The 27,137-nt window shown below is 39.0% G+C and overlaps 1 protein-coding gene across 1 annotated transcript in view; it reads left to right on the forward strand.

Annotated features, from left to right (window-relative positions):
* Nucleotides 1-2,895: 2,895 nt before the first annotated feature.
* LOC124062919 (vitamin D3 receptor A) overlaps nucleotides 2,896-27,137 on the forward strand; it is a 67,195-nt gene continuing 42,953 nt past the window's right edge. Inside the window, exons 1-2 of the mRNA XM_046396017.1 lie at nucleotides 2,896-3,029; nucleotides 3,875-4,036. The gene's annotated coding sequence lies outside the window, so the exon portion shown is untranslated. The remainder of the gene's footprint in view (nucleotides 3,030-3,874; nucleotides 4,037-27,137) is intronic.

A 27,137-nucleotide genomic window follows, 5' to 3' on the forward strand; every position in this document is an offset into this window, starting at 1 on the left:
GACAGACTGCTGTCGGGTTCCTCCGTTTCTGTGAAGTGCCCTTCTTTTATGCTGTCTGTGTTCCATAAGCTACCTAATATATCTAGATTCCTGAAACATGTCCAACATATTTTCTACCGCTTTGATGTAGTCCCTCATGCGGCAACAAACCTAAGACAAAACAACTGAGCAAGTCGGAGAAAGTGTACAAAGAATTTGAGATGATAAGGCGTGGACTTGAACAGTATGTTCTACTCATTTTTATTACAGAGCTGAATAAATAAACGTGATTAAATTATAGAGAAAATTCGCAATATCGAGAACAGTTTTTGCTCTCCATTTTCTGAGGTCACATCCATATTGTTTTTCAAACAGTTAAAGTGATAACATCATGCAATTCACAATTTGTGATTTTATTCATTTCCATATTAAAAATGTACATGCAATTGACTCATAATCTCACAGCATCAAATCTTTTACTCATAGAGGACTAGATCAGCAGAAAACAGGGGTACAGGATACAGGATTTGCTGACTTTCAGACCCCATGTTCCAGGTTTCCTCAAATATCAACATCCCTCATGTCTGACAGGAAAGAATGCAGCTAATTTGTTGTGAATATGGGTCGAGTTTATTGATGTTGGAAACTGATGATGACATTGTTGAGGAGTTGGAGGATGAGACAGAACTGAGGAAAGGCCTCTTTGTCACTGAGACAACTCCCTCCCTGGACTGTGTAGCCACAGCTGCCAAAATATCCTTGAGAAACCTGTAGCACACAAGGCTGACGCTGCTACCAATCTTATCGCTTCGCCCTGCAAAGTTGATCAAAGAGTGTTTTTGCTAACTGCTGCAGCATTCCTTTAGGTTTGTGCAATTGCGCTGCTCTTTGTGCATTTTGACTGCAGCTGAAAAGTCAGTGTGAGGACTGCATTCATCCAAGTAAAGGTCCAGTCATGTGTGAGAGCCAGTGGGCCAGGGCTCGGCCTGCCTGCGACTATTTGCTTTTCCAGCTGTTTCCGAGACTCACCCTGTGAGCAGGAGAGAAAGTGGTGCGTATGTGCATGTGTGTGTTGGCTTGGGGAGTGGGGGCGTTGAATAGAGACGGAGAGATCCTGAGTTCCAAGAAGGAAGATATGAGGAAGAGAGAGCTACAAAGACAGAGTGTGTGTGTACGTGTGTGTGTGTGTTTGTGTTTGTACAATTGAAGTGACAGTGAACCCTGTTCCTGTTACACTGTAGTGTGTTACAGCACAGTGGAGACACCCCCACACATACAGTATATGCTCTCTCTCTCTCTCTCTCTCTCTCTGTCTCTGTGGCTCATACACACACACACAGATGAAGATCCTGTGTGCGCATGCCCCAACACAAGCACACCCATATGCCTGGCTGCCCCTCATATAGGCTGATCTGCCTCTCAGACACAAAGCCACCAGGAATGGCCTAGATTCCAGCACATGCACACACAGGCAGGCTGCAAGGAAAAAATATAATACATACGTAAACATATGGAGTTTCTTTTTGTACACATAGTCAACACTGCTTTCTGCTATATTATCCTTACACAGTATGATATAGCGTAATATAGCGTGGTATGGTATAATGCTGTATGCATAATGTGTAGTACAGTACAGTATATACAATAGCATGGCATAGCATGGTATAATATTCTGTGATTTGAAATAGTACTGTACAGTACAGTACTGTACAGCAGTATAAAAAAATATTTTATAATATAGTATTCTATGGCATTGTGTAACATGGTAAAACACAACACAAACTATAATACTGGTTAACAGCATAATGTCTAGTACCGTAAATCACAAATTAGAAAGCCAAGAGTTGGACTCACACTTGACGTACATGACGTAGTTGTTTTTAACACGTAATAACAACATGTCATGTATCACATGAAAAATGAGAAGCCTTTTGTCATCTGTCAGAAAGGGGTTATTGGTGCCTGTCTCATTTGTATCTTTGCCTAAAACATACTGCAAGTTATGGATTACTCAGTGGAATGTTGCCAACAATCAGCAAACCTCATCACACTTAAAGGTTGTAGACTGGATCCTTGTAAAAGCCATATGGTCTAAAGTCCAGTTGGTGTGCCCTCGATAAAATGTGCAACACATGACCCAGCCAAAGAAATGACAAGAGATGGATATAAGAAGAGAACAACTTCTAATTACAGAGTGGGTATTGCGGTGACTGAAGTGCTATAATAAAGCCTCCCATGGGTGACACAGTATAGCACCTCAGGACCCTATCATTCCCACTGATTTCCTCCACCAGGAAGACAAATTAGCTGTGCTGTATCTCCACATATATAGTATGGGCACAGATCACTTGATTAATGATGAAAATATTTTTGACTCATCTCTTATGTTTTTGGTATGTGTGCACTATCTGTTACCACCAGTTTCCAGGGCAGAGAGATCAGAAAGAGAAATAAGAGGATGCTGGACCTTTCATATATTATGTATAGGTAAATCATCAATAATTCACAACGAGAATTGTGCAGTTACAGAGTACATTTAACATTTAGAATTTGCGAATTTAATTGCTAAAACACAAAATTGCATATAAAAATGTATAAAGAAATTACGACGATTTTTGTTAAATTCCTCACAATCACTCCAGTCTCATAAATGTGGGCATTCCTGATCATCACAAGCTTCTGAACTGCGTTCTTAACGTTTGTAAATTTTATTATTTATTTTAATTTCTTATCAACAACTATCTTTTAACGAAATTGTTTACTACCTATCAGACTGCCTCCTACGTCACGACACACCCCTATATGGTAAAGAGACAGCTGGAGACTCCGCCCGAGACTGATAAGTTTCTCAACCAATGAGAGCAGACACTATTCCAGAGTGGAGAGCTGTGATTGGACATTGAAGGGGGGATTATATATATGTATAGATATGCCTGCTGGTAAACCGTGGGGGCGGGACTATGGAGAGGTGCAGTCCATCTATGTTAATACAGATCTGAAAAACTGGACTAACAGAGTGTCTGCTTACGTTTCTCTTCTCATGGACTAATGTAAGTTATTTTACTCTTTCCTGTACCTATGGGAGTGTCCCGTGTAGTGAAAGGTGTTGCTGCACCGTCATAGCATTGTAGTTTTTGCTCTTTCTCGGTTACGTTTTGCTGAGAAGTGCTTTCAGGCCGAGTGGCACACGCGCGTTTCAAGCCAGCACAATGTGTTGCTGTTAACGTAGCGTTAGCTGTTGTTATGCTCTCTAGCGGGCTGCAATATTTTGACATGCCGCCGACACAAACAGCCAGCCTGTGCATACTGTCATTGTAGAGAAGCGATTTCGCTGTCGCTCCTCTAATGTAACACAGTAATGTCCACGGTGTGTGAAATTACATTTCTCTTTCGTAAATGCTAATACGTTTTCTGTAGCTGTTGTCAGTGTTCTGTTCTCTCGTGTAGGGAAAGAGGACGGAGAGATCCTTTTTTAAAAAATGAGGCAATTGAATATGGCCGTGCGTGTTGGCAATGTTTGGAGTCCAATCCTCACTTCGATATAGGTTTTAACTAAGTAACTAATTTAACATGTCAACGTTTTGCTAACAAATAAAACAGTTGTAGCTAGCACTAGAAATAACAGTAAAACTTAAAAAGTTTTGTTTGGATGAAGTGCAGCACCATGTGCAACTTGTGTGCCGGTTAAAGTCTTGCTCTCAGAGGTGTTTACCTCCGCTTGAGCGAGGCAACCGTTGAATTGCCAGATTTATTGAATGACGTTTGGCGTAACAGAGTGTCCATGCAAGAAATAACGGGACGTCATCGGATCTCTAATGTTACCCAATCCCCCCCCCCCCCCACTGACCGTTAGATAGCCCTGCCTCATCACTCCTCCTTTCTTCTTTGTTGACAGTTTGGTTTTATACGGAGGAAAAGTTTTTCAACGTGGGGAAATTGTTAAAAAAAGCCGTCTTCAACTCCACTGGCTCGGAAAATTTGGCGACCTGGCTCCAACATTTCGGGCCCCCCTCTGCTACTGCACATATTGAAGGTTCACAACGTTATGCCACATCAGGTAAGAGAACATTTAGAAACTTGATTTTGTTCTTTGAGATTAAACAGTCAGTTAGCATGTAATGTTATGAGCTAGCTGCTGCATTTGAGCAATAAAAATCTTGCAGCTTTCTCTCTTTGTTTCCGTCCTGTACCGCGTTTACTTGCGTTGTGGCCACCTGGCATTTCACATTGCATATTCATTTCGCTTTTCAGCACAACTTCTACACTAGCCACGTCCCGGTTATGTTTTGTGTATGGTGTTATTGTTAAAGGCGGGTGCTTCCCTCCACATTCCACATGTGTATGCCTGCCTGCCTGCCTGCCTGCCTGCCTGCAGCGGGGTCAGTGCGCAAATCCCATGCAAACATAAGAAAATCAAACGAAATGGAGGTTATTACACTTCGTCTAATAAGCGTGTTATTTTACACTTCGTGTGCAGACTGGCGGATTGATGTTGTGATGTGGTTTTAGAGGAGAAGAGGTGTTGCATGCTTTTCGTCCCGGAGGTTGACAGTCTGGTGATGAGGAGGCTGCTCGTCTTTGCAGGCGGGGAAGACAAAGGGACAGATTAGCATGGAGCTGAGTGGAGTAGTGTGGACCCGGGCTGACTTCAGTCACTTAATAGAAATTATGTTGTTTTGAGACTTTAAGAAACCATAGACAGTAGTAGACAGTATGTTTAAAAAGTAGTTCTATTTTATTATATCCTACATTGTATCCTAAATGTGTACTATCACATTAGGGATACAATATAAACAAGAACTGATAATTATTTAGGCCTAAGTGTTATTCAGTATGGACATGAGGGATTTCTGTGAGTGTGTCTGCTCAGGCTGAGAGTCCGGCTGAGAGAGAAGAGAAATTAAACTGCTTTTTCATTGAAAGAAATTTTACGTGGGATGTGATGTTTTTGCTTTTACCCACATACTTTCAGATTTTCTGTTTTTTTTTTTTTTATGTAAAGACACTAGCTGTACTGCTGTGTTTGTAACACTGAGCTGGAATTACAGTGACTGTTCCAGACTCTGTTTTTGTAGTATGGAATCTGCAGAATATGATGAAATATAATGCGCCTTTTGCAGATTTGTAAAGTAGAGAATATGTTGTGTTATTTTGCGACATTGTGGTTTTGTTGCACTCTTTGTGTGTTTACTCATTTTCACCTTGTTTTGGCACATTGTGATTTTATTGGGCTGCTGTTACGTTGTCAGTTAACACACTATGCGTCACGCTGCAGTGTCATGGTTCAGTGACCACTTACCTCATGCTGCTGTTGTAATTCCTCATGTGCATGGTATCACGTCTTCAGTAATATTGATTTAGGTTTCTCAGTGTCACCTGCACATTATGCCACCTTGGAGATATAACAACGTACACAGAATCCATGCGGTCAGTGTACAGTTTATCACAGTGTTATGGGTCTGGAAAAAAGCTGGGAGTTGAGAGATTTGTTGTGGAAGGGACAATCACTTTGCTGTGCTGATTCCCTCATCTGACGGATCCTTCCACCCACCTATTACCTCAGTGGGATACAGAGGGTCTTTTTCAGTAATGAGGTGCTTAGTGGAGCACATTGTACTCAGGACGTTTGCACTCTGCTGAGTTACAGGCAGGTTGTAAAATGATAACAGATGCATGAGGGCCTGATGCAGCACAGTATTTTGAAATGTAGGCTAATTCCAGGCAATACGGAATGTGTGTGTGTGTGTGTGTGTGTGTGTGTTCATGTGTACGCATGGATTTTCACAAAAAGCTCCAAGTGTACACACAAACACACTTTGAGTGAAATGTCGTCAGTGTCTTTGTTCAGTTCATGGAGTTTAATGTGCTACATCTTACTTGCTTTTAAAGTAATTTGTGTGGTTACATGTCTGTCATCTGTTGAAAGTAAGGACTACTCAGGAGGCCTTAAGCATGGTGAGTAGCTTGTGAGTAAGTGCTAAAATAAGTTGATGAGGTGGGGAATTAAGTGCACTTTAAGGGGTGATATAAGAAAGGGGTATTTTTAGTGCACGAGAATGCCAGGATGTACACTTTCCCAGCATATTACTGCACTGTAGCGAGATGATCAGTGTTATTCACTTCACCTGTCACTGGTTCTGATGTTGTGGTTGATTGCTGCAGAGAGCAGCATTGCCAAGTGTCGTGGTGAGTATGTGCTAGGTTTGAGCGGAGGGGCAGTCTCAACAACAGCTTGTGACTGTTTGAGTGTGTATTGATGTCAGTCTGTGGTTTATTGATATTTTTCAAGCTGTGATGCTGATTTGGCTAGGCCTTGTCCTGAATCAACACTGTAGGTGGGGGTTTCTCAAAGTTCAGCCAAATATTTGGGTGCTGATTCCAATTTAATCTGTGCTGCTGTCAGATTTAGATGACCCCTGCTCACCATTCTTTGTCAGTGACAGAGGCTTGGGCTGAGCCAAGGGATGGTTTAAGACGGTTGGTAATGTGTAGCGATACCCTGATCAGAGTTCTTCATGTTGGGCATCTGCTGATGCTGAGAATGAAATGATACCACTTTTCACATAAATGTCGGTTAAATATCAATCTGACACATTTATATTATAATAATAATAACAGTAATTGTTACATTTTTTGTTTTCCATAAACCACTGTAAGTGACATTCAATGCTGGCTGACATAAGAAACAAGGAGAAGAGCTAACAAACTTGTTAGCTAATTCATGAAATTTGTCAACCTCCTTGTGAGACCCTTGAGTCAGTTACTGCTGCCTTTCACATTCACCTTTTAATCTTCACTCTCATTGTAGAATCAGGCTGTCAAGCTGGGCACTGCTGCAACACTGTCAGACTGCAGCACATTTGTATTTGTTCATCTTAGCCGTCACTGATCCATTACAATATGCCTGCAATCAGCTGTGATTATCAGCTGAATATCATCATCTGTCAACATGTAGAGATAGATTTGAAGTCGAGTGAGAGTAGCAAAAATGTCACTCTTACATGCTTTCTTTTTGACTCCATTGTTTCTCCTGATTGCTGCGATATTTCTGCACTTCTGAGGTCTCCTGTCATTGAAACAGACCAGTAATCTGTTATCTTTTCTCTTAAATATTCCCTTGGTCTGTTTAAACCATGGTCTTCACACTAATCATTTTCTCTTCTGCTAATTTGAAACAAAACACGTCACTCCGTGTGTGGTTGAGGTTTCCCCTCGGATAGACGTTCCAGACATTAAATATTTGTAGTGGCACAATGTTATGTTTTCATGAGCTCGTCAGAAGTGGAATCGCTGTTTTATGAAGAAGAAACAGAAAGACGAAAAACATTTGTCAGACATTTGTCTGCTTTGTGACATTCACGTTTAAGCAATTATGCATTTTTTCATTATCATTCATTTATTCCCAGAGCCACAGTCTCTCCTCTGCTCTTCCATTCTTAATGTGAACAGAGGGATTCCTTATGAGAGGTAATTGTGTAGCTACAACATAAAGTTAGTAGGTGCTCTGGTGTTGTGATGTGCCCAGAAATAGTGAAATAGTGAAATACATGGATTTCTTGTGTCCTGACTCATTCCCATTGGCAATCCAGCCAAATCTATATAAACTCAATTGTCTTTTAAGTCTACTGAGTATTATTGCCATGTTTCCCTACAGGCACAGCTTTGAAACCAGTTGGCCCTTCATATAATGCTCATCAGCATCTATTTTACCTGTCAAGCTGTCTTAAGATAAGACCCACTTTTCTTTAAGCAGAGCTATGGAGGGCTTAATGTGGCCAGAGAACAGTTCAAATGCTTTACAAGAGTCAAAAATCACCATCAGTTTATGTTTGCGGCGGTAACACGGCCAGCAGATCTGGACTGGTGTTCAGGTGACAGTAATATATGTCAAGTTCTAAAATAATACATGGAACAGCTAAGACCTTATACAGGAAGACAAGATAGTTCCTTATACCTGTAAATACGGATAAGATGCCTGCTTTGTAAGTTTTATATGTACAGTGGCCAAGCAAGCAGCACACAAACGAAATGTTTTTTGAAAAGATTCATTGATGGGTGTCAGTTTGTCAGTTTTTTCATCAGCACATGCTTTTTGAGAATCATGCTTTTAGAGGTCATTATTTTGCTCACGTTTTATGGTTTGCACTCTCATGAGCATGACCATGAGCAGTGGATTCAGACTATTTGCTTGCATGATGGATGGATAAAATGAAGTTCTAAAGAAGTGATTTCTGAAAGGAAAACTAAAGTCAGAGTAGATTATTCACGTTTCCAGGTCGGCAAAAATAACCGGTCAGATTTTATTCACACAACTTGTGCTGTGTGACATGATGTACTAGTCATGGAAAAAAAATTTTGAGAGTTTACTGACCAAAACAGTCAGAAACCCCACCGTTTTATATTTTAGATTTTTCATAAGCCTTTAACAAGAAGTTAAAAAAAAAGTCTGTCTGTGTCTCACTCAAATGTGTTTTTACTTAGTCATTGACTTTGACTTGGTTTAACTGGAATCAGGCTCCATGCTAAAGATATTTCGGTAAGCAACCAAAAGTCTGATATCCATCACTGCCTTGTGTATGGATGAGTAAGACTCGGTTTCCATTGATTAAAACTGAGGCCTTTTAATTAGACCGATGTAAGAGTTAACCTGAACGTGTTTTACTGCCACACTAAAAGCACGACTGGCTCATTAGTGCAGCCATTCATGAAACCTGGGAGAGAGAGAGAGAGAGAGTATGTATGTGTGTGTGTGTGTGTGTGTGTGTGTGTGTGTGTGTCTGTAGGTGTGTGTATGTGTCTATGTTAAATGTCTCTGCTCTGTGGTTATCTAAGAGAAGTCAGTCAAGTCATTTGTGATTTTTGCATTATACAAAGTCCGCATTTTTGTGCTGTGATTATGATTATTAAAGATGTAGTAATCAATACATGTATATTAAAGGGATAGTTCACCTCAAAACCAAAAGTATACATTTTTTTCATACTTGTGGTGTTTGTCCATCTAGATTGTTTGGGCAGAGTTTTGGAGATATTGGTTATAGCAGAACTTTTTGTGAGCAGTTCCATGTTGGAACTATTTTCTTTTTCACCGTGCAGACAGAAATGTGCATCTACTAATGGATGAGAGATCTGTGCTTGTCACAGCACAGGACATAAACATTAATGGCATCCTCCTCAGCTGAGCTGTAAAGTTAATCTTCCTTCCCTGCGGTGATACATTGTGGTTAGGTAGAAAAAAGAAGTTCCTACATGCAGCTGTTTACAACATGGTCTGTGGATTACCTTGAGTAACCAGGTCATGATTTCTTCCTTTCCTCCTTTTTGGTCCGGTACAAAAACAAATTGCCATCTAGTTAAATTAAATTAAATTGCAGAGAAGGCAGACATCTCCACAGAGATGTCTCCATAACTCTGCACCTCATACCAAAACAATCTTGATGGATAAATAGCACTACAGGTAGGAAGAATACATATTTTTGAATATGGGTTGAATTATTCCTTTAACAATGGATGACTACGTGTAGCAGGACAGAGGTCGCTTGTACGAACTCTGAGAGAATTATTACCTGACTCTGCAGTTCCTGTCGGCTCTGTGGAGTGGTTTTACATCTTTCAGCTTATTGTTTTGGTTTTATGGCCATTTCCAGCAGCAGCAGGCAGCTGTTTTCAGTGTCGAAGGTCTGATTTAAAAACCACTTCACAGACAACATGAGTGCCCAGCTACTGGGGGTTGTTGACTTGCAGTTCATGCTTGGTTATCCATAGATATTTAAGTTTATAAATACTCAGACATTGTTGTCTTTTTTGTTTTGTTTGTTTTTTTTTAAATATACACCTTAGTTACAGTTGTGAGAAATATTTTATTCGCTCCTCCGCCCTGTCGAAGCACACGTGCAGAGCAGCTGCCCCAGACTAAACTCCTCCGTCGGCCATCTCTCTTTCTGTCACTTAGTTTCATAGCGATTTGACTGACAAAATGCTTCACAACTGCTGATTTGAATCATCGATGTTTAGATGGTTAACCATTGGTTCTCTCATCTGTCATCATTTAGAGAGAAACCACAAATTGACTTTTATATTTCTGTTTGTGTGACAAATAAGATACATGTTGTTAGTTAGAGAGCAAGCAGTTCCCCCGTGCTTCTACGCACTTAAAAATGGGAAGGAAATAACGTCATCTTGTGACTTTCATCATTTAATAATATTTTCCAAAACGAGGGCGTTAACATTTCTGGATATTTCAGGGAATTGTCCCAGAGTGAGGAGGAAACATAAAACACTCGTAAATGAGATTCAGCTTCTATTTTATTCTTGTTCACTCTCTCTCTGTCTGTCAGTTGAGGCCCAGTGTAAGGGGCTTTCAGTCAGCCACTAACCCTCCTCCTGAACCTTTTTTCCCCCCCTCCATTCCTCATTTTCTCTCTCCTAATTCTACTGTAGCGCAGAGAGGGAGAGACGAGCCCTCTGAGGGGGATTGGTTATAACTCAACAGGCCCCCCACAAAAGGCTCCACCCATTTCTTCCTGTTTATGTGACAGTTGGTCATCAAAGTGTTGTGGATGACCGGACACCCGGCTGCAAGCACATACACTCTAAATGTGTCCTGCGTCAATATACTTTATTAATATTGGCATAAATATTTCATGCACGGCTGTTTTTCTCTCACTTCTGTCATTTTGACACACACACACACACACACACACACTCACACACACTGCATGGATCCAGTGTCAAAGAAGAACAGCAGGCCAAGGCAAGGACAGGACAGGACGAAGGACAATTTGGTTTAGAGCTATGATACTTATAACACTCTCTACCTCCTACACACACACTTTCTCATGGTAAGATTGTTGGCGTCTGATATTATGATCTACGTTGACTTGTAAGGAGCTGGATGTAGATGTCAAGCAATCTTTCCTTGGCTTTTCATAAAATCTGAAAGTCTTAAACATGGGTAAAAACATAACTAAAGGGTGGCAGTCTGTTAGAGCTCAGCAGAGATCTGTCGACAACTTTTCATCTGTCTTTTCATCCTGTTTCTGTATAGTTTCATCATGAACTGTAGACAGGCTGGATTTGACAGCTTTATGTCAGGATTTGGATTTTAAGTCAGGTCTCGGTAGAATTATAAATGCCTTGGAAAGTTCTAAAATTGGCTTCCTGAAACCTCGATTCTTTATCCTCTCTGTAAATCTACTAAATAAGAAGAAAGTTCGACTCAGCCTTTATTCTGCTTTTATGTATTTTGTACCAGTGTGTCCAACATTATATAAAAAGCATTTATAAAACATAAAGACCCTCAGATATTGTGACTTTTCCAGAGATGCCGACCATGTCGTGTGAGTGAAACGATGCATCTCACATCAGAGATTTGATATCTTTATCTCTTTGCTTTCTCACCTCCCCTCTCTTGTCTGTTTTCTCACTGTGCTCATCTTGCATTTGTCAGTCTGGTGTCATGCCCAAAAGCAGCTGTGTGTGCGTGTGGGCCGTATGAGTATTGAAACAGTCCAACTTCCTGCTCCCGTTCACTTAATGCGTTCTGCCCACATCCACTTTGCATTATCAGGGAACACAGGAACAGTGTGAAAAATGCAGGAAAATAAAGATTTACTGATCTGATGGTGGTTCCTAGCTTCATATCTCTGTTTATTAAGCTTTTGGTGATTGGATCCATGCTGAGTTTGTCCCTGTATGGAATGCTGTCTGTACATACTGTACATACTGTAGTGTGTGCAGCATGTACAGTAGTGTTACATAAAGACTGAACTCAATAATCTCCCTATGAATTTAAATCCACACTCAAGGTAATGTTAAAGTCAATGCTTGTAATTACCAAGGCTTTAAAAAATGAATGCCTTATTGTAGGTATTAAAATTTCTTGTTCAAACTAGAACATTAATGCAAGTGCCTTGCATGTATATTCATTTAGAATTAAAGACAAATAAAATAAGACAGAACCTCATAAAGAGAATAGAAATTAGTCTTAGTAGTATTACTACTACTATACTAGTTAGTAGTACTATATTGTAGTTTTGTTAGTATTGTTTGTTTTTGTATGTTGATGTTGTCCTCACTTTAGGTGGTCAAACTAAGTTTTATTTGCATACTTGTACACTGCTAAATTAATCCAGACTGGGTTTAATGCAGCATAGCTTTCCCTGTTTTTTTGTTTTGTTTTGGTTACTAAATTGCTCTTAAATCAAATTCCTGGTAGTAGTTAAGTCTTAATTTGCCTTTAAACGTGCTCTGTCTCATTCTCTTCACAGACTGTCTCTGCCTCATTTCTTTCTGTCATCGTTTGCCTTTCTTGCTCTCCTCCACCGCCAGCATTTTACGTTTGTTATTCCCCCCCGGGCATACTGTGTTTATTTCTCGTTACAGTTTTTCTGTGGTTCTCTATCCTGTTCCCTTTTTTACTCCTGCTGTGTGCTGTATCATGTAGCGTTTAAGACGCTATTTGGTTTTGGAGCGAGCTGGAGTCCTCTTGAGTCAGATTTGTTTCAGTGCTGCACTGATCGTGGCTTGTAGCCTAATATATGCCCCAGAGTTTGAAGCAACCTATTAAAGAAAATATTCCCCCCCACTCTCTCCAACATACGCACACTGCAAGCTGCCATGCCCTCCTGTCTGAATCATACGGGAAAATGACGCAACTTGAAGACTATAAAAGAGCTTAAATAGGTCTAGTTGGTGTGTTATTGTGTGTGTTTTTGTGTGTGTGTGGACCCATGCTGACTTTAGACTAGACATGACATTTTTCACACAACAGTTCAGTTAATAATGTGATTAGTTAAATGAAAAATAAAATAGTTTCAAATGCAATGGAATGATATTACTATAATATTACAAAATACTGTATGCCAATAAGTGCAACAGTACAGTCTAGGATACTTTGATGAAAGCCTACTTAATTTTTTTTTTTAGAAAATCTTTTATTTTAAAAATGTGTTTTTAGTATATTTTTTTCTGATATAATATTGGCAGAAATTACTAAAACTTTATTCAAATGGTAGATCATACCCTGAAGTAATGATATATTTGGAGGTTTTTGTAGTATTTTAAGTGCAGAATAAAACTTGTTCTTTTCTTTATGCCGAGATCAAATATGCTCATTGAACAGCCTATAGAATAACTAAAGTAATCTTGCGAAAAAGAATTTCCAGAGGTTGTTTTACTAAATTCTGGCCGCCGTGTTCACTGTAAATTGGCACATGTGAAACAAGTGGATTGCAGACATACATAGACACGCACATTCATGAAGTTGGCAGGGAGCGATGCACACCAGTCGTTATTAACATGAAGAGGAAAAGAAAGCTCAGTCCACCAAGGCTAATCTCATAAATTTAAACTCATACTGACCCTCATCCCAAAAGACTCCCTTTACAGACACACTTGCAGGTGTGTGCAGTTAGCAGCCTTGTGGCTTCAGCCACAGCAAAAGGAAATAAACTGTCATCATTCCTAATTACTTATTAGTTGCAGCTGTGACTAAGTGCTGTCAGAAGTACTGATCCTCTGCTGGCCCACACAAAGACTAAAATGAACAACAACATAAAAGAACCACCAGTAATCTAAATGTATAGATACTTTCTCTTTAATAAGGCGGCTACAACAGAGAAGATTCTGTTTTGTCTTGTGGAGGCCCAACAGGTAAAACCACCTGCTCTGCTGTCAGTGTAGCAGCCCACACATTCCTTAAGCTGCTCTTACATTCTTTGGCTTCAAGGGTGTCATTAATGCTAAAGAGACTGCCTTTCAACCTGCAAGGCATGAAGGCATGAAGAATTAGGAAATTTGAATAGGTGTGGGTATTTGCAGGATATTAAGAGTAATGTCTTCTGTCTGTTATGAGCCAGAAAAGTATGACTGCTTTCAGGGCAAAAACTATACTACAATCAATGTGTCCAGGGGATGCACCTTATTTTTTTTGCTCTGATGCTATATGGTGAATACACCGTGTTGTGAACCAGTGTTTAATTTGGTGTGTGACTGCTTGTTTTTAGGTGTCCTCAAAAACTGACGTGACAAAATCTAAAATGTGATAAATTTGTAAGAAAATACTTGGGTTTATGGATTAGACTGAGGCCGAATTGACAAGAACACTGTCAATATATGACACCTTTTATCTTGTATTTATCGAGTAATGTCTTTTTGCAGACATGTAATTGAGTATTGTTAATATGTTATATTTCTTAAAGGGAATTTGGCATAATACTCAGGGATTCTATTTCATTCAGATACTGTTATGTATATTTTTTTCAATATTTTATCACCATCACAGAAACACTGGCTCACTGCGAAAGTATGATAAAGTTGTCTGCCATTGCACTGACTGTGGTTAGTTGTTGCTTTGATTAATGGTTTACCGTCTAATGTGTGTGTGTGTGTGTGAGTGAGATTACTGACTGTGGCTTATCAGTGATCGGGCCAGCTATTGGCAGTACTAGTAAGGGGTTGCCTTTTTGCGTGTGTGTGTTTTTTTAACTAATTTCCTAAGCACATATGCTTGATAGTGTTATTAAGGACTGATGAAACTTGTTGTTGTGTTCTCATATAGCTTCCCATTTATATTTCACATTTACATTTATTCACCCAGAAAAAGCTAACCTTTCTCAGTTTAGTATGGCCTGTTTTTATTTCATCTGCCATGTGTCTGCAGTGCGTTTATCCACACCTGTTCAGATGTCATGCAATGTAAATATCACTTGTTGTTGCATGGTTTTGGCCTTCGTGCCTTATATTTTGGCTGTGATGCTCCAATAAATTTGTACCTTATGCTAAAAATTTTTATTTGTGCTTTGTTTTTAATCATGTAAATCATTGTAACAGAATGCTACCTCTTTCTAACCAGTATTTATGTCAGGTCATATCTCTACTATACAGACTTGCTCGTCCCTCAGGCTACTTGTAGGAGTTTTGACACCAGTCATTTCAGCTCCTTCCCTGCCTTTCCAAAATTAGAGCGGAGCTCATGGTCTGTTTACTGGGCTGGCTCTCACAAGACTCCCTTTCATTCATCCAATACCATCCACGCTTTGTTTATAAGGCAAGTCTGAGTGTTTATTCCGGTTGGGATGGATGGATGGCTATATTGTTCAGCCTATCTGTGTTTGCATGATGTTTCTTCTGTGTAATCGTTACTCCATGCACCTTTGTATGTGATGTACTTTTGGAGCTGCCAAAACAAAGCTGCAGCAGTCTGAAGTGGATGAAGATAATGCTTAATAATAGATTTCAGTCTTGGTGTGCAAGGTGTCACACACTTGGGTCTGGCTGCCTTGCTATGCTGCAAACATGTGTGTTTGCGGGTCAGTCACTCTATGTCCAAAACTTGTGTATCACAGGGAATGCATGTGTTTGACTTTGTCTACTGAATATGCTGAAAGCTGACACAGCTGTTTCACGGCAACCACTCTGTTTCTCTACACTATCTACAGTTTCACTCCGTGGTTCTCCTCCAACCAGCTCCTTCCACTTCCCTTTATCAGATGTATTTCTACACTCCCTTTCTTCGATTCTCTTGCTTTGTTGCACAGATTCACTGCGTGATGGGGTGTTTGTAGCGTGTTCCTTGGGTTCTTAGACCTGGTAATTATTGTGTCTTGTTGGTGAACCTCAAATTTTTCTCTGTGTGTTGTATTACGGTATTTACAGTACTGGAGGTTTCCTTTTGTTTTTAACTCTGCTTGATGGACACCAACCTAGACACTTCAAACTGTTACCTAGCTATTGAAAACAGCATTTTAACCAAGTTGATCAGTTGTTTCTTTTATTGCTTTTTTATGGATGAATCATCATGGATGTAATGTAACCAAATTAGTTGTGCACTGTAGACCAAATTACCCTGATGTTGCACGAACAGCAACTTCAATTCCAGGTAGACAACTGATGGTTAATTTGCATTGTAGAAATATGGGAAATCTGCAAGCCTTTTTATTGCTGTTGTCATTGGAACTACAGAATTTAATGATTATAAACACGGGGATACGGCCTGTTGTTTCTGCTATGCATATTTTGTGTCCTGGGTTTGCTTTGCTAGTGCCTTTGATAAACCATCTACGCAATCTGCAGTCTACTCAACAGTGACATCTTACTGCCGATAGAACTACCTGCTACTGCCAATAATGAAGCTAGTAATGTTAACATATGAAAACATCAAACATGAATTTAAGATGATTGAGGTGGATACAGTTTGAAATAACGTCATGAATAGAAAATAAAATCGTAAGCTAGATGACGCAGGTTTTCCACCTTGAGGTTTTGTTGTTATTGTAAGTTATTGTTAATATTTATTAGGACTAAATATGACCTCTGTAAAATAGGCAAGCTAAGCCACTGAAAACACATGAGACCTGTTGACCCAAATGAATATGAAGCCTATTAACCCAGTTGTTTCAGTGGTAGTTTGGTTTTGATGGGAGTGAAAAGATGTGGAGAAAAGCTTGAATCATTTGCTGATATTTCGCTGCACAGGAAGACAGCACAAACAATATTACATTTTCAGTGTGGCATCAGACCAAGTGGTTGTGAAATTGTGAGCGTGAAAAAGACTGGACACTGTGAGAAGACTGTGGACGTCGCATTGTTGTGGAAGGAAAAAAGTTGTCAAAGTTGACAGGTCATTAGCTCGAGTGTGCTGTTACCCTGTAAAACATGCTGTTGAGAGCACAGTATCAGCAAATTCCACCAATACACTGTCACCTAATTTTCTACTGTGAATTTTATAGTAAACATCAGAAAGGTTACAAAATCAAGAAACTAAATCAATTTGTTTCAGGCAGCTGGAAACAAGTTCATCTATATATACAATGTGTGCAGCAGGAAAGTGACACATTTGTTAGTGATTTGGCATTTTGCTCAAGCATGTTGCCAGTGAACTGATACAGTGACTGGAATTTTCAGCTTTCACAGTGATTAAGGCCACTCACATACACATTGGGTTACCACTGTAGGTCTTGTTTCCCTTTAATTACGCATAGTTCTGAATTTTATGACAATGCAGCAGGACAATGATACTCAACACAGCAAAAACAACCGATGACTTTGTACTGGTGTGGCCAAACAGTGGAATGTTTTTAACTGGTCGAGTTAGGTCGCCTGACCTCAGGCCAGCTAAACGTTTTCACAGAAGACTCTTGGAAGGATTAACTCAATTCTGGGAGGACTACTTTTTGTTTTTTTAATCAACACATAAAAAATGTCCTTGTTCTTTCTTTATTCCATACCTTTTTGTTAAGTAATATACCATTTTGCAAAGATCCTTAGAGAGGAAACCAAGTGATATGATAGAAGCTTTCCGCCCCCATCATTCATGCTGAGAGGCCCCTCAGCTGGCTGCAAGCCAGGAGCAGCATGGAGGCGAGGTATTTTAATTCACCTTAGCCAGGAAAAGAGATTGTTTTTGCAGCAGATCGAATCAAACAATGGAAGCAACTTCTGTGACAACGCAGATGCCATCAGCCAGAGCTTATCTAACAACAGAGCAAAACAAAAACAGGCGTGTTGTCTCGTAAAAACCTGTGTGGCCCGAGAAACTGCAAACACTACAAGCAGATTTGACGTTGCCAAGTAAGAAAGCCTATACATTTTGGAGAAATAGCAGACTATTATGTATTGTATTGTGCTGCACAATACAATACATAATAGTCTTGTATTGTATTGTATTGTGCTGCACCATACTTAGAAGTGGGTGGGGACCCCGGTGCCGTCGTTGTGACCACACATCTGTACATGATACTGATGACTGAAATGTAACTTTTTGAATATGAACCCATGATCAGAAATAAAGTGAGCTGAAATAAATAACTTTGAAGAAACCAAGACCCGCTAACCCTCACATTTTCTCTTCTGTCCAGCCTCCCTGCTGGGTGCTTCGACTGGATTCAGCATCACGTTACATAACTCTCATTCCATGAATATCTCATAACTTAGCTGATTTTTTTTTTTTTTTTTTCCAGGTTTACTGCTTTATTTTGACTCATTCCTTATTAAATGCATTGATGTTCTGATGAATTAGCTTGCTGTCTGTATTGACTGATAAGAGTTCACTGTGGCCCTCATCTATATGTATAAAAATTATGGACTGTTCTCTGAGATTGTTAAGATAACATAAGGTAAGATAGGCCTTTATTAGTTTTTTGTTGTGTGAACACCCCTGAAAGCCATGATGTTCAGTGTTGTTGCCTTGTGCATGCAATATTTAAATTTTCATGCCAATTAGAAGGAGTCACATGATAAACACCTGGTAAACATTTCCTCCACTGTGATTCAAAGTACTTTTTCTTGTACAGTGTTAGATTGGATGCATTTATCTATCAAGATTCTATCAATATTCATTAGAGGATGACCAACAGTGCATTTTTAAGGGCTGGTATGTTATGATGTCTCCAGCAAGAAAAAAGTGATAGATGATTATCTGGCATCATCCACTTAACCAGACTCTGAACATCCAGTTCAAAGTAATTAATGAATATGGAAGTGATAAATAAAAAAAAATCTAGTTGGGAGAATTTTTTGTTTTTTTTAGTTATTTTCCCTCAGAAAAAGTTGACTGGTGAAGGCTGTACAAAAATCGGTTATTATTGGAGTCAGTTTGTGCCTAGACAGATAGACAGGTAAAGCATCCTGTCTACCTCTAATATGCATAGGTTATAGAAATAATAACACCAGGGGCCTCATTTACAAAATGTGCTTATACTTATACTTGAACTTAGTCCTAAGATCATTTCAGACAGTGTCCTTGCGTTTCATTCACAGAAGATATACTCAACATAAAAAAAATCTTGCTTAAGCAGGTTCTGTGAATACCATTTGCAACTTAGACACCTGTGATCCATAAATCTCAAATCAGCTTAAATTGATGGTGCCTGGCTTGTGTTTTCCCCTCATATAGTGCCAGCACAAAAAAGATTTAGTTAGTAATAGTTACAGACCAAAAGAGAAAATCAAGCTTTTTGGAAGAGAAAATAACAGCCGTGATGGTGGAGGAGATTGAAGCCAGGCAGCCTGTGTTATTTGGTGGACAGTGTTAGAGTTTGCTTTGAAATAAGATCATCTCCTTATCAAAGTAAGGTTTTATAAATAACTACTTATACATGGTTTTATGCTTAAATCCTACTGAAGATCAAAACTGATCATAAGTCTGTTTTTACAAATGAAATCCCAGGACTCAAAGCAGTTAGCCACATTTGTTGATGTAGTTCAGTCCAATTAGGAGACGCCTGGTGACGTTTATCCTCGCTTGGCCTGCCACCACAGAACCAAAAGTTTCCAGCCAGTGTGAACTGTAAACTGCTTCCTAAGTCCCCATACTTTATCTCATACCAGTACTTCAGCTAGTGACAGCAAGTCACAGTTCGATCAAACTGTGAATCTTAATCACCTGGCTGCCGACTGAATTTAGCTGCACAGCAGATTCCAAGAATTTTATTTATTTATTTATTTATTTTGCCTAAGACAACATACAATCTCATTCCAGTGAACATAATTCAGTGTGTGTCTGTCTACATGTTTGTGTAAATGTGTGTATGTAGACACAGCCACAGAAACCAGGAGAGAGTGGTTATGTTTTCCAAGGATGTGTGTTAGTTTACTTAGAAAGGAAAACGCCAGCAACAAACAACAGCCACAATAAGTCTAAACAGAGGTAATGATTTATACTCCTCCATCTTCCCTCCTTCTCTCCTCTCTCTCTTTGCTCTCCATATGTTGCTGGTTGACTGTGGTTTGTGTATTCTGCAGCTGTGTGTGTCTGTAGTAGTTTTGGCGAACACCTCATGCCCGACTATGACAAACATTGATTGTGCATGCAGGTATACCCACACACACACACGTGATTATACACATAAATCCGGTCCAATCCAAATTAATTGAGGCACATTTCTAGAAGGAGACTGATGAAAGCACTAAAAGCCTGCACACACACAGGCTTTGCTCTGCCTCATCACTCCCTTATCCCACTTGTTTACAGCTGCGCTGGTCACCGCAGAGTTGAAACTGTCACTCAGAATCAGATTCGGCTTTCACATGTGGTGATTCAGACCGGCTGTTTAAAACGCAGCCATGGTGTTTGACACATGTCTACTTTATGGTTCCACCAGAGACTCGGTTCTTAAATCCTATTGTGACAGTTGCTGCGATATGTGTTTGTGTTCTAGGGGTGAAAATATGCAGGTTTTGGTTAGTCAGACTCTTTCAGGGTGTGTCATTGTCTGCGATGCCAGTTTTTTCTCTCTTTTTGTTTTTCTTCCCTCTGTTTACTTTCAGGTACAACAGAAATGTCAAGAAAATAATTCACAAAAGCAGTAGCAGACAGGACAGAGAATGCCATGTTTTCATATGTCATTTTGAGAGAAAAAATAAAGTCAGGAAGTTATTATTTTTTTTTGTGTATTTATCAATATATATGCAGATACTTGCTCAGATATACTTGTGAAAATATAAAATATTTTCATTGTAATTATTAAAAATATATTGTATTATTAATTGTATCACATTTAAAGACATTTTCACTTTGCATGAAAAATAATTTTCTGGCTATTGAAGTGTGTGCCACTTTGTGGGACTCATTGTGGTAAAATTGCACAGTAATCAGTTATCCGTGGACCATTTCAGCATTGTGCACAACAGCATTGTTGCTGTTAAATAGTGGAAGTCATTACGGTTGGTAATAGGAATGTTCCTTATGGCTAATTTCCCTCATCAATTATCAGTCATCATTCTAAGATCTTGGATGAAACAGTTAGAGCACATTGCTAACATCAGTAACAAGCGATGTTTTTTTTTTTTTTTTTTAATAAAGCGGCACTTGACTAGGAAGGCATAACATTTTAATGCAGATTACAGTGTCAGTATGTAATTTAAATGTGTAAAATTACATTAATTAAATCATACTTTTAATGACACTAGTATTTATGGTGATGCCGAGCAAGGGTAGCAACATGTCATTGATTAGTTGACTATTTTGATATATCTCTAGTTTGGCATAGTGTGCTAACTAATGAGGTTTTTATTTTTCCTGCTTGAGAGGCAGAATTATTTGCATGTTCTTTTCAACTGAAGTGTACAATAGATTTTCTTCTCTTGTTTTTTTTTTTTTTGTTTTGTTTTGTTGTCCCCCTTTATATTATAATGTGGTCTTTGATTTTGCTCTGGTCCCATACAATATCACAAGATGGTCTAGTGTGTCTATAAACCCATGTAACCCGACAAGCACTGGAACAAATTTCTTTTCCCACATCTTGACAAAATTGGGACAATTCAGTGTTTTCTTCTTTTCTTTTCTTTTTTTTTAAACCAAAAAACTGCATGTTATATATAGCCAATAGCCAAGGATACTGATAAGGACAAACTAGCAGTTATCAAACCAGCCAAGGCTGGAGTCATGCTGCTGACAGCTTTCTCTGCAGGGGCCTCTCGTATATACATGTCCTTGTAAACACACACACACGTTCATTCAGTGATGCCCTGCTGTTTGCACTCTGCAGAAATTCCTCTAATCTAACTGGTGAATCAAGATAAACTCTTGGAAGTGTTCTCACATGCACACACACACACACACCTGGGCATGCTGTCATTTAAAAATGATCAGTGATGAATCAATATCAATTGGAATGAAACCTTTTATAATATTTCATCTGTATCACCCAGCCCCAGTATTAGTCCAAAGTCTCCTATAATATTACATTTTAAATTGACAAAGACACATACCTGTTTATAGCTTTCTTTGTATAGCAGTTGGTGCAATGTTTGCCAAATTAGTTATATGACTATTTAGCTAAAACAATAAGTTAAATGATGTTCACTTCTTCCTCTTGCTTCTTAGTAGTGCAGTGCTACAAAGACTGCTTTTGATACGTGGGTGGTTGTTATTTTTATTAAAAGCCAAAAAATATATGAAAGTAAAACCTGTGTCCTCTGAACTTGGTAGAAGGAGCTTAAAAGCGAAATTTGAATGAATCACTGGGTACAAATAAAGTCAATGTAGATCCAGCTGAATGGAAAGTTTGCTCTGAATGTGTGGCCGTTCATTCTGTGCTGATGGTCTTCACATCTTAAACCACTCTGGTTCATTCATGGGCAGAGAAATATGTCTTCTTGCTCGGTTTAGTTTCTTCCTCATCTCTCTTTACTGATTACACATACCAGTATGCATTGTACAAGGATTCTTGCAGTCTCTCCTGATGTACCCAGCATGTTTACCTGGTGGACCACAGCTCTTATCTTAGTCACCTACTGAAAGAAGAGTTTCTGCTTCTCTGTCAAGTGAGGAAACTGATCGTATGTTATCATATATGACTTCGATCTCTGTACATATCCCAAGACATGTCCCTTGACTATTTGGTGGTGAAATTTAGCTAAGTAAATTTATTCAAGTACTGTACTTGAGTACAGATTTTAGGTACCGTACATATACTTGGGTATTTTCGTTTTATGCAGTTTTATACTATTTGTCCCTTACATCTCAGAGGCAAATATTGTGCATCTTACTCCACTACATTTGTTGATGTCTTTAGTTACTAGTTACTTTTCACATTACAGTTTTTCATACCTATCTTGTTTTTTGATAAACTAAGTTCCTCTATGTGTTGGGAAAATCCTGCTTCTTTAGCTAAATAAATGCATTTGGATATGGATAAGTGTTAAAGTACATTGTCACAATACAGGGCTGTTTTTTTTTTTTTTTGAGAACACAAAAAGTTGACTCTTTGGAAATACATGGTTCTCCCAGGACAGTCACTCTACAGACACGATGGTCTGACAGAATATGATGCAGTGCTGTCAGTTAAACTACTCAACAGTATATGGCAGGTTAAAATGTATATCTGCACAATGAGAACTTTATTTTTGGTGCTTCAAAGAATAACTAAACCCCTAAGCCACCACGTTTCTGCTGAAAAGTCAATTTGAAAGTCAGTAGTCATATTACTGATCAATTCAGGTCCAAATCTTGACATTTTAGTGCAAAGGATTTGCATTTTACATTTATGTTATGAATATAACGCAAGTGGCTGACTTGTTTCATCGTACTGTTTGCATACATATTTTAGTGTCAATTTTTGTTTGATTTAGCATCAGTTAGTTTTAGTATTTATTGGGAATTTGCCAGATTGAGGTCCCCCTCCAGTTTGTGGTGAAAGCAAAATTGGCTCCTACAGGTACATAGACAACCTTGGGATAACCTTGGTAAGAAGTCTGGGCATGAGACATCCCACTCCTGTGACTAATACGGTACATAGAAATAAGGTTAAAAATGCCCTTTCTTTTTCATTCTGTGCTCTTCTTTTTTATCCTCCTTCTATGGTTAAAAGAACACACAGCAAGAACATTAAACACTTTGTTTATGTACTGTGGATATTATAGCTCATTTGGACAATCGGTCCTTGGAACAGAGTGGTAAGCATGTTTTGCACAGTGTTGTTGTCTTTGTTCTCACTGAAGTTCAGCTATGTACAGGATGTGCCGGAGCTGGTAACCAGAAAGGAGAGACCTGGAGATGGAGGGATGGAGCGAGAGATGAGTCATTTTCTCTGTCAGACACTGTTGTTTTCCACTAAGCCCTGTTATTTTCGCTCATAAATGGATGCCAGGTAGTGGGTGGAAAAAGAGTTTCTTTTTTTTTTTTGTTTTCAATTTTGCTTTAATTTTATGATGGGGGCAGACTGTGGTTAAACTTGAAACATTTGCATGAACTTGTCCCTGTTTAACCCTCTTTCTCGTGTTTATATAGACCAAAACATGTATTGTACAGTTAGTTTCATAGGATTAAAATATGTGGTTTATTACATTGAAATGTTCATAGTTGTTGTGAGTTCCTAAAGGTTTGTCCACTTACAGAACAAAGTGAAACCACCCTTGTCTTTTTCCTCAAATATGTAACAACTGATTATCTGACGACTTGCAGCTCATGATCATATTATCATAATGTATTCCGTGTTATGTTACTTATAACATGTAATGTACATACATAACATGTTATAAGAACATATTATCTGCTTGTACACAACAGGACACCTTATAAAGATGATATGCCTCATCCAACAGATATGGAGCAATGTTAGCATTTATTTGGAGTCATGCATCTATCCACCAAATAAATGTAACTCCAGTATTCACGTGCTTTATGTTCTTGGCAGTGTCCATCTCTTTAAAAGTTTCACAGTGTTCACAGTTAGTAGCTAACTACTTCTGCTGCTGTTTGGTGCTGGATGGGGGGGGGCTGCCTGCTGCTGCCTGCTGTGGTCAGAAATGACCCTATCAGAATGATGAGAGTGAACCAAAGCATAAAAAATGGTGGCTGTAAAATCAAAACAAATAAGCTTAAGCTGTAAAGGTCATTTGAGCTGTGAGGAGCAGCAGAGTTTGGTCATAATTCTCTGTGAGTTTGGTGCTATGAGCGACTCCTTCCACATACAACAGCACTTGACTCCCCCCAACTGTTAACACCTGGATCATGGAGCTAAGAGTGAAATATGGAAGCCAGCAGTTTGAAGGTATTGAGGGTTACTACTGCATTACACCAAATAGAGAGTTTGTCATTTTGGATAAAGGCATCAGTTAAATATCCATCCATTTTCTATACTGCTTTATCTGCGCAGGGTCACGGGGGTGACTTTAGCCTATCCCAGCTGACAATGGGCGAGAGGGCCGCAGGGCCGCCACACAAAGACAGACAATCACATATGCTCACACACTTACACCTAGGGGCAATATAGGGTAGCCAGTTAACCTAATGGGCATGTTTTTGGGAGTACGAGAGGAAGATGGAGGATGCAGAGAAATCACATACAGGCACAGGAAGAACATGCAAAATCCACACTGAAGGGACTCAGACTCAGAACCCGGACCCCTCTTGCTTTGAGACAGTAATGCTTACCACTTGCAATGTAAAAAAATTTAAATACAAAAACATATTGGTCATACCCTCTTAAAATGCTTAAGCCTTAATCAATTCAAGTTGACATAAGCAGCATGTATTTTTTTTGTATGGCAATTGAATTGAAAAGATCATCATCATCTCAATCTGGCTCTTTCCCACACAGGCTGTGGTGCCCCATCTTAAGAACATCAAAATCCATGTACTAATAAAGCACAAGTTACAACACAGTCAACAACAGAGGAAGATACCAACCAATCAAGCAGGCTGTACACGCCCATGCAGTCAGGCAAAATTACACCATCTTGCTTTGAAGTTAACATGAACACATACAACTAAGGCAAGTGGTTGGTTATGAATATACACAAGTACAGATTAGCAGTCAGTGTTGGAAGTCTTTATAATTCTTTGAGGAGAATATGTCATTACTGTAGAGCACAATTTCATGACTTAAGAGTTATATAGTCCTTTCATATGCCGTTCAGTCAGAAAAAAAGACTACCGGTAACAATGCGTAACTAGTCACAGGCATGGTGTGACATGTCTCCTGAAAGATTGGAATTTCCCAATAATCACCTTAATTGAGCTTTGGTGTAACTCCAGAAAAGTTAACTTGATGATCTTGTGGAAGAAGTGATGTTTTTTTGCGAGAGCCCTGCTCGTCTGTGCTTGATTGACAGACTGTAGTGCTCAAGATGCCAGCCTTGAAACCACTTTTTAATACTTCTCTATCACACTGAATAGGAGAGAGATTAGATTAGATTAGCAGTAGAATGTATTAAACTGAATCAAAAGACAGATGGAATGAAATAGAATTAGATAATGGGGTTTGAATGGAAGCTTATGTCTCTGTTTGGCTCTGAAGTAGCTCTTTCAAGAGGCCATTTGCACTTCGTTAAGCTGCCTGTGAGTTTCTCCTTTTATCACAGCGACTAATCTCTGGCCTGGCCACTACACTGTAACCACTTCTTTAGTGCTGTGACTTATATAAGATTGTGTGTCGGTCCTTCACAGTGGAAACCATTGTAGAGAGCAGCATTCATCATCAGTCATCCTTTATCTGTAGTACTATTAGTACTACCAGTTATTCTGGATTTCCCATGCGAGCACACCTAATTTAAACAAATTTCCACATTTGGTCTCTTAGTCATCATAAATTACATACTATCATGTATGCTTATGTATATGACTTCATTATTTATGAAGTAGTGTTCATCTATTACATGACACACAGACGCACACATACATAAAAGCATTAATTTGACCGGCCTTGTACCATGAAACATAAACATACGCATCTCAAACAGCTTATATAATGTAAGTCTGTTTAATATTTCTGCTCTTACCTGTTAGCTGTGGATACAAAGGTTGATAAGTTAAGAATAAAAAGTACAGATGTGCGGGGAAAAAAACAAAAACTTAAACAGAAATGTCAGATTCAAGAAAAACACTGAAAATCCAATACAATCTAAATCATTTTAGCAGTACATGTAAATCATCAACTGCGATACAAAGTATATTGTGATATATAAAAAAGGAAACTTCATGAGATACATGCAGTGTGATATTCATGTTCACATGAACAATTTTCATAATTTTGGAGACTTACAACTCTATCCACTAACAAAATAACCTCCTATGTGTGTTTTGTCACTTGTTTTTATGTGATGTACCATTTGTGAGGATGTTCAAGTATATTGTTTAATCTATGGAGTGGTAGGTAAACAGTCTTAAAACAAACCGAGATTTCTTATTGAGTTGTCTTATATGTTAGTCATGGAGAAAGGGAACTGCGAATTTCCTTTTGTATCAAGCAACAGTGTGACTATTGCACATGGTCACGTTGTGATATCGATGCTGAAATGATACATTGTGCAGCCCTAGTCCCCATAAGCCCCATATATGCTTGAGTGCGCTTGGATCAGGTGTCCATGTTCTTAGCTGTGATACCTTGCTTGGATTAGAGGCATGACAAACCTCTCGGTTGTTGTGGCACATCTGAAAGTGGCACTTGACTTTTCAAACTCAAAGCTGTTGTCTTATTTCTGCAACATAGTGGAGAAATACATGTAGTATTCATCATTATCCACACTAGTTACCTACAGTCGGACCCTGTTTGGACTAAAAACTGTGTTCTGTATCTGATGTACATAGCACATTGCACATTCACCCTGGATCCATTTGCAGCATTCATTGTCCATGTCCTTGCCCTGCTTTCTTTATTATGTTTTCATCTCTTCACTGTATGTGGTACTGCACAGCTAACTTTTTTATTAACTGTTGT

Source organism: Scatophagus argus, chromosome 8 (assembly GCF_020382885.2).
Source record: "Scatophagus argus isolate fScaArg1 chromosome 8, fScaArg1.pri, whole genome shotgun sequence".
NCBI lineage: Eukaryota > Metazoa > Chordata > Actinopteri > Scatophagidae > Scatophagus > Scatophagus argus.